This window comes from Calidris pugnax, unplaced genomic scaffold (genome assembly GCF_001431845.1).
Source record: "Calidris pugnax isolate Ruff unplaced genomic scaffold, ASM143184v1 scaffold36, whole genome shotgun sequence".
NCBI lineage: Eukaryota > Metazoa > Chordata > Aves > Charadriiformes > Scolopacidae > Calidris > Calidris pugnax.
In genome coordinates, this window is record NW_015090825.1 from 3,406,570 (window position 1) to 3,413,774 (window position 7,205).

A 7,205-nucleotide genomic window follows, 5' to 3' on the forward strand; every position below is an offset into this window, starting at 1 on the left:
CGCCCTGCCACGGCCTGGAAGTCCGCGGGAGGCGGGGGCGGGCCCACACGGGCCGAGCCGGCCCCATCCCGCCCCGGCCTGAGGGGCCGGGGGGCAGCGAACCGCCCCGGGGGTTGCCTGAGGGGCCGGGGGCCCAGCGAACCGCCCCGGGGGTTGCCTGAGGGGCTGGGTGGGCAACGAAGCGCCCCGGGGGTTGCCCGAGGAGCCAGGGGGCAGCGAACCGCCCCGGGGGTTGCCTGAGGGGCTGGGTGGACAACGAAGCGCCCCGGGGGTTGCCTGACGGGCTGGGTGGGCAACGAAGCGCCCCGGGGGTTGCCTGACGGGCACCGAAGCGCCCCAGGGGTTGCCTGAGGGGCCGGGGGGCAGCGAAGCGCCCCGGGGGTTGCCTGAGGGGCCGTGGGGAAGCGAAGTGCCCCAGGGGTTGCCTGAGGGGCCGGGGGCGCAGCAAAGCACCCCGGGGGTTGGCTGAGGGGCCGGGGGGGCCACAAAACACCCCAGGGATTGCCTGAGGTTCGCCCCAGGAGTTGCCTGAGGGTCACCCCGGGCGACACCTGTAGAGAGAGCCTGCTCACCTTTCTGGGCCCGGGGCAGGCTGGCGTGTGGGGTGGGCCAGGCTGACAAGATAACACCTGTAGAGAGAGCCTGCTCGCCCTTCTGGGCCCGGGGCAGTCTGGGCTGTGTGTGGGGTGGCAGCTTGGCGTGTGGGGTGGGCCAGGCTGACAAGATGGGGTGTGGAGAGAAAGAGGGTAAAAACCAGAAAAGCAGGGGCCGGTCACAGCCAGGGCAGAGGATAAAACTGAGGGGTGACTCTTGTCAGGGCTCTGCTCAGCAGTTCCTCGCTGGCCTATGTTCCGGTCTGCCTCCCTCAGTTTTCTGGCCTCTTGTGTCCGGCTAAGCCGGCCTTCTCCTGCTGGCACCTTGCCTGGTGGGGTTGGCATCTCCCTTGGGGTAAGGTTTGAGGAGAAGGGGGGCCGTAGGCTCCGTGTTTGCCAAGCTCAGGGGTGGTGAAGTCCACGTGCACCTCCGAGATGGACACCGCCACCTCCCAGGTCTCCAGCCCTGCCAACACCGTACGCGTAGAGCATGAACACAAAAACGACCAAAAGCCAGAAAGTAGGTTTTGATCCCACCAAGAAGATAATTTCTCACTACTTGTTGTTTTACAGCACCCGGGAGCGTGTGAAGGGCTTCGTGGAACACACGCCAAAAACAACCCGAAGAGTTCGTAGCGTTCGGCCCCGATCCTGCAAAGTCTTAGGCACATGCTAAACTTTAAGCCCCTGAAGTGGTCCCATCGGCTTTAACGAGACCGCTGGGTGCCTGAAGTCCCCCCCGTGCTCCTGCGAGCAGCTCCTCGTCCAGAGCCCTGGCCCCAACAAAGAACCGCATTCAGATGGCTTTAACGAGACCGCTGGGTGCCTGAAGTCCCCCCCGTGCTCCTGCGAGCAGCTCCTCGTCCAGAGCCCTGGCCCCAACAAAGAACCGCATTCAGATCGACACGACTTGGCACAGGACCCGCACACCCAGCTCACAGGACAGATTTTCACACTTGACCTGACACAGAAGTACTGCTACACAGGACATCCGAGCGTAAGGCAGCGGAGAGAGTTTTCCGTGTCATTTTCACAAGAGATTCAGTCCCAGCTCATCCCCTCTGTCACGAAGACCTACTCTTGTCCCTCGCCTCCAGCTGCTTGTTGTTTTCCTACAGCCACTTAGGCAACTACTAAAAAAAAAGAACCACAAAAAAACCCAACAAACCAACCAAAATCAAAACCACCCTGCACAGCTTTCCTGTGTGACTGCACATGAAGTCACCCAAGGGCAAGTGCAAGCAGAAGGGAAGTAGAGGGGACACATGACTGGGGCTGGGAAGACCCTTCTGAATGGCAGCGCAGATGTCTGTGAAACTGAAAGTTATCATGATGACTTAATTACAGAATCACAGAATCTTCATGGTTGGAAGGGACCTTGAGATCACGAAGTTCAACCAAAGAAAAAAAAAAAAAAAACAAAAAAACCCAACCACAATACCAAAACAAAAAAACCAACACCCCATCACCACAACAATCACCACACCCAACAATCTCGGGCACTAGAGCATGCCCTGAAGAGCCACATCTACACGTTTCTTAAATACCTCCAGGGATGGTGACTCCACCACCTCCCTGGGCAGGCTGTTCCAGTGCCTGACCACCCTCTCAGGAAAGTAATTATTCCCAGTATCTAAACCTCCTCTGCTGCAACTTCAGACCGTTTTCTCTGGTCCAGTCATTATTCCCTTGGGAGAAGAGGCCAACACCCACCTCTCTACACCCTCCTTTCAGGGAGTTGTAGAAGGCAATGAGGTCCCCCTTCAGCCTTTCTTCATAGGACTTGTTCTCTAGACTCCTCACCAGCTTGGTGGCTCCCGAGTAGACCTTAGTTCTTTGGGAATCCAACTCTAAATACATTTAAGAATGAATACTAACTTTCTTTTTTTCTTTTTTTTTTTTTTTAATTCTAGCTTATGTTTCTAAGACGATGCTTTCAGAGGAAGGTGCCAGGCTGGACTAACACATTTTAATCCAGCTTTGCAATTATAAAGACATCATTACCAAGGAACAGGAGGGGTACTACTGCAGAACAGTGGATACGAGAAGTTCAAATGCTTTTTAGGAAGAGCTGTGCATTCCAGGAGCGGGCAGAGCGGTCCACGAGCCGAGGCAGGGCAGGGAGCTTCCATCGAGAGCCCGTCACTCACCGTGCAGTCACGGGCCCAAGGAACCCACCGGACCCAGCAACTGTCCCACCACGTCTGCTGAGAAGAGGATGCAGTCAAAACCAGGACAGAGACTGCTCTGAACTGCAAGGGAAGAGAAGCTGCACGGCACTCACCATTTAATGAAAATGCCTTTTGGTTCGATGAGGCTGCAGCCATGGAGGATGCTTCAGAATACAAACCCGAAACCGGAGGGTGTCTGAACCGGAATGGGGCTTTTTGTCCAGAGAGGGACACAGTGCAGGACGCGGTTTGATTTTGCCTGGAAGTGTTGGTAAGAGACAGAGAGGTTTGCGTTTCTGGCATAACTGCTATTAACAAAACGTGCAGTAGTTTCTAAATACAGAGATGCTGTTAATTTACCAAGGTGTCATTTTAAAATGTGCGGTTTTGAATGAAATCTGGAAATTTTTGGATAAAAATATTTTGCTTTTCCCTACTGAAAGTAATATTTAACCCAATAGCTAATGAAAGATTCAAGGAAACAACGCTTGCTCACCTGTTTATCTAAGGGGGCTTCTGTCTGCGTCTGAGCCTGTTTGCCTAACAGGCTCTATTCCTGATGTCGGGTTTTGCAAATCCACAGGAGATTGGCAAACAGAAAAATATGGTTTCAGAGCCTAGAATTGAGGGGGAGTCACAGGTTCAGAGCAGGACCTGCAGCTACTTTTAATATGCACCTTTATTGGATTAGATGTTCAAGTTTATAACATCCCTCTCCTCGAGCTGCCTCCTACCAAGTCACCCACGGCACTGCTGTGCATCACTCACAAAAGCAACCAAGAAATGGGAGCACTGTTTGTACATAGAATCATAGAATCATTGAGGTTGGAAGAGACCCTTGGGATCATCGAGTCCAATCATCTACCCTACTCTACAAAGTCCTCCCCTACACCATATCCCTCAGTACCCCATCTAAACGTCCCTTAAACACATCCAGGGACAGTGACTCATCTCAGAAGTCCTACATTCTAGGAACCTTGGACCAGGTTCCTCATCAGATTAATGAGCAGCATTGCCCCAACCGTCATTTCCTCCAGCTCCATGCGACTGTTACGTTACGTGCTACCACATCACTTAAATATCTCACAAAATAATACATCCTGTGGATTTTAACTTCATGGTCACTCCCGCTGGCTGTGCAAGTAGCATTATCCCTGGAGGAGTTGAAAAGACTGCTAAGACGTAGTCCTTAGGGACATGATTTAGTGATGTTTTTTGTCTGCGTTAAGTTGATGGTTGGACCTGACAATCTGAAAGGTCCCTTCCAACCTAGACAATTCTGTGACTCTCTATGTCTTGTGGTCTGCTTCACCAGCCAGGCTGCCGGGCGCTGGTCCTTCCCTGCTGAGCTTCTCCACTCAGGAGCCCTGGGAACACCGAGCTCAAACACGGATTGGTGACAAACAAAAATCTCAGGAAATCCTGGACAAAGCCTCTCTGGAGAAAGTATGACTTCTCTAAAAACAAACAAGCCAAAACCAAAATTTTGACCACACCATGCTTGAGAACTTCAGGGAACTGGTGCAAATTAGGGCAGTCTCTCACATCTAGCCCAAACCAGAGTGCAGCATACAGATTCCCTCTAATTGATCGTTTAATCCATCATGGGAACAATTCTAAAACTTCACTATTTTGCTTGTGCAAAGAGCAGTGAGAATTGTTACAAAGAACATGCAAATAAGGCACACCCTGGCACCATTGCAGCAAAACCACATTCTGCACGTTCTCCAGCTTCCAGTAGGTCTAGCCCCCAGACCAGTGGTGCCCACCTCTTCTTCCTGGGGTACTGTAGACTACAACGAAGACTCCAGGCACCTGAGGAAACGACCTTCACTGACCAAACCACTCCTTCAGCCCAATACTGTCTCGGAAAGGGCGCAAAACAGTTTAATAACTGTTTAATAACGACCCATATGCAGCCCCAGTGTGTAAGTGGAACTGCCCAGAATGAAAAGAACCACTCTGCCACGGATGGAGCGACATTACTGCACTCATAGAGGGAAGAAGCAATACATTTATTGACATAAACCAGGCATTTAGCAAAGTTTAACCACAAATGTGACTGTTTTAATAAGATTTGATGACCAGGCACGCTCAGTTATTTACTGCAGAGAGGACAGGATCAGACAGAACTGCCAGGGAGACTCCCTCCAGTTGAGCCGAGGTTCAGAAAGGACCCTCTTACTTTCTAAACTCCTTCTCAGAGAGGAATTTAGGTGTGGCTGGATCCAATCCTAGTCCCAGACTCGGTCCATGGTTTATATCTAAAGGATTATATATGCACAATTGGTCCTTTCACAGAATCACAGAATCTTCTAGGTTGGAAGGGACCTTAAAGATCATCTTGTCCAACCGTCACCCTGACTGACAAAAATAGACACCCACACAACAAACAAGGAGCATCATCACTAAACCATACCTCCCAGCACTACATCAACCCGTCTTTTGAACACCTCCAGGGATGGTGCCTCAACCACCTCCCTGGGCAGCCCATTCCAATGCCTGAGAACCCTTTCAGTGAAAAATTTTTTCCTAATATCCAGCCTGAACCTCCCCTGGCATAACTTGAGGCCATTTCCTCTTGTCCTGTCGCCTGTGACTTGAGAAAAGAGACCGACCCCCACCTCTCTACACCCTCCTTTCAGGTAGCTGTAGAGAGCAATAAGGTCTCCCCTCAGCCTCCTCTTCTCCAGGCTGAATAACCCCAGCTCCCTCAGCCTCTCCTCATAAAACTTACTCTCCAGACCCCTCACCATCTTTGTCGCCCTTCTCCTGACCCGCTCCAGCACCTCGATGTCTTTTTTATGGTAGGGGGCCCAAAACTGGACACAGTACTCGAGGTGAGGCCTCACCAGTGCTGAGTACAGGGGGACAATCACCTCTCGGGCCCTACTCACCACACTGTTCCTGATACAGGCCAGGATGCTGTTGGCTTTCTTGGCCACCTGGGCACACTGCTGGCTCGTGTTCAGCCCACAGTCGACCAACACTTATATCACTTCGCTAAGATTTCAAAGTTGAGCGTGCTCGTGGTCACTTACTGGGTATCTCTGGTGGCGAGGAATCTCCGGATCTCGAGGAATAACCTTGAGTGACGTCCCTGCTGAAGGGGGGATCCTGGCGTGCAACCCTGCCCCGCGGAGAGCTCAAAGAGCTCTTGGGCTCTTCGCTATTTATGGGCGTAAGATGATTGACCTACAGTTACATTTGCATATCAGCCCCAGCACCGGCGTTGGGGTGAGGTTGGGTGCATTGCTGAAGTTAGTCCTTGGCTATTGTGTTGTTATCTGTCTCCCCGAAACCACCTTTGAGCCGGATGTAGCCGTCACGACCACACGCACCCATTATGAGCACCACGAGTGGTTATCGCTCGGGCAGGGTTGGGGGAGATAAAGAACAGGTTGGTGGTGGAGCAAACCCTCACACTGTCAGCTCTAGGAGCTGCACAAGCTGACGATGAACGCCGGAGGTCTTTAAGGGCTCACGTGCTAAATGCGAAACCACCTTTGAGCCGGATGTAGCCGTCACGACCACACGCACCCATTATGAGCACCACGAGTGGTTATCGCTCGGGCAGGGTTGGGGGAGATAAAGAACAGGTTGGTGGTGGAGCAAACCCTCACACTGTCAGCTCTAGGAGCTGCACAAGCTGACGATGAACGCCGGAGGTCTTTAAGGGCTCACGTGCTAAATGGGTGTTCAGATAAACCCGCCCTGTATTTGCAGTCAATTTTTTTTGTGTTTGTTTTAACATAATTTCTTGCTTTAAGCACTCCTCAGCAAGGTATCCTGAAACTTACGCAAAAATCTCTTTTCTCATTCCTTCTCAAAGTTTTTTTGTTCTCCTGATTTCAAAATCAATTCGTGGAAATCCTGGTTAAGACACTGGTTATTACCTCAACTTCTCTTCCTGTTCCCTTGGCAAGTCCCAAACCTGCCAACGGCTTTCCATTGAGCTGCTTTTATTGCAGGCTATGAGGAAGCCGCCTGTGCTGTAGGTGGTGTGGAGCACACAGGAGGGATTTTAGAAGGGCCTGGCTGCACTCAGTGTTTAATGTGTGGCTTGATGGAAGTTCCAGCGACCACACAGTCTCATTCCCCACCATCCCAGCTCCGTGTCCCCACGCACCCAGCACTGGGATACTCTTCCCAGATGCAAGTTCCAGCGACCACACAGTCTCGTTCCCCACCATCCCAGCTCCGTGTTTCCACGCACCCAGCACTGGGATACTCTTCCCAGGGGCTCTCCTCTTCCCTGACCAGCTCGGACTTTTGACGCTCGTGTCTTGCTTTGTTACAGGACCGTTTACAGAATCACAGAATTCTGGAAGGAAATGGAAAGAATGGAAGGGACCTCTGAGATCATCGTGTCCAACCACAAAAAAAAAAAAAAAAAAAACCCCCAAACAAATCCAAAACACACCACACAAAACGCCCACCA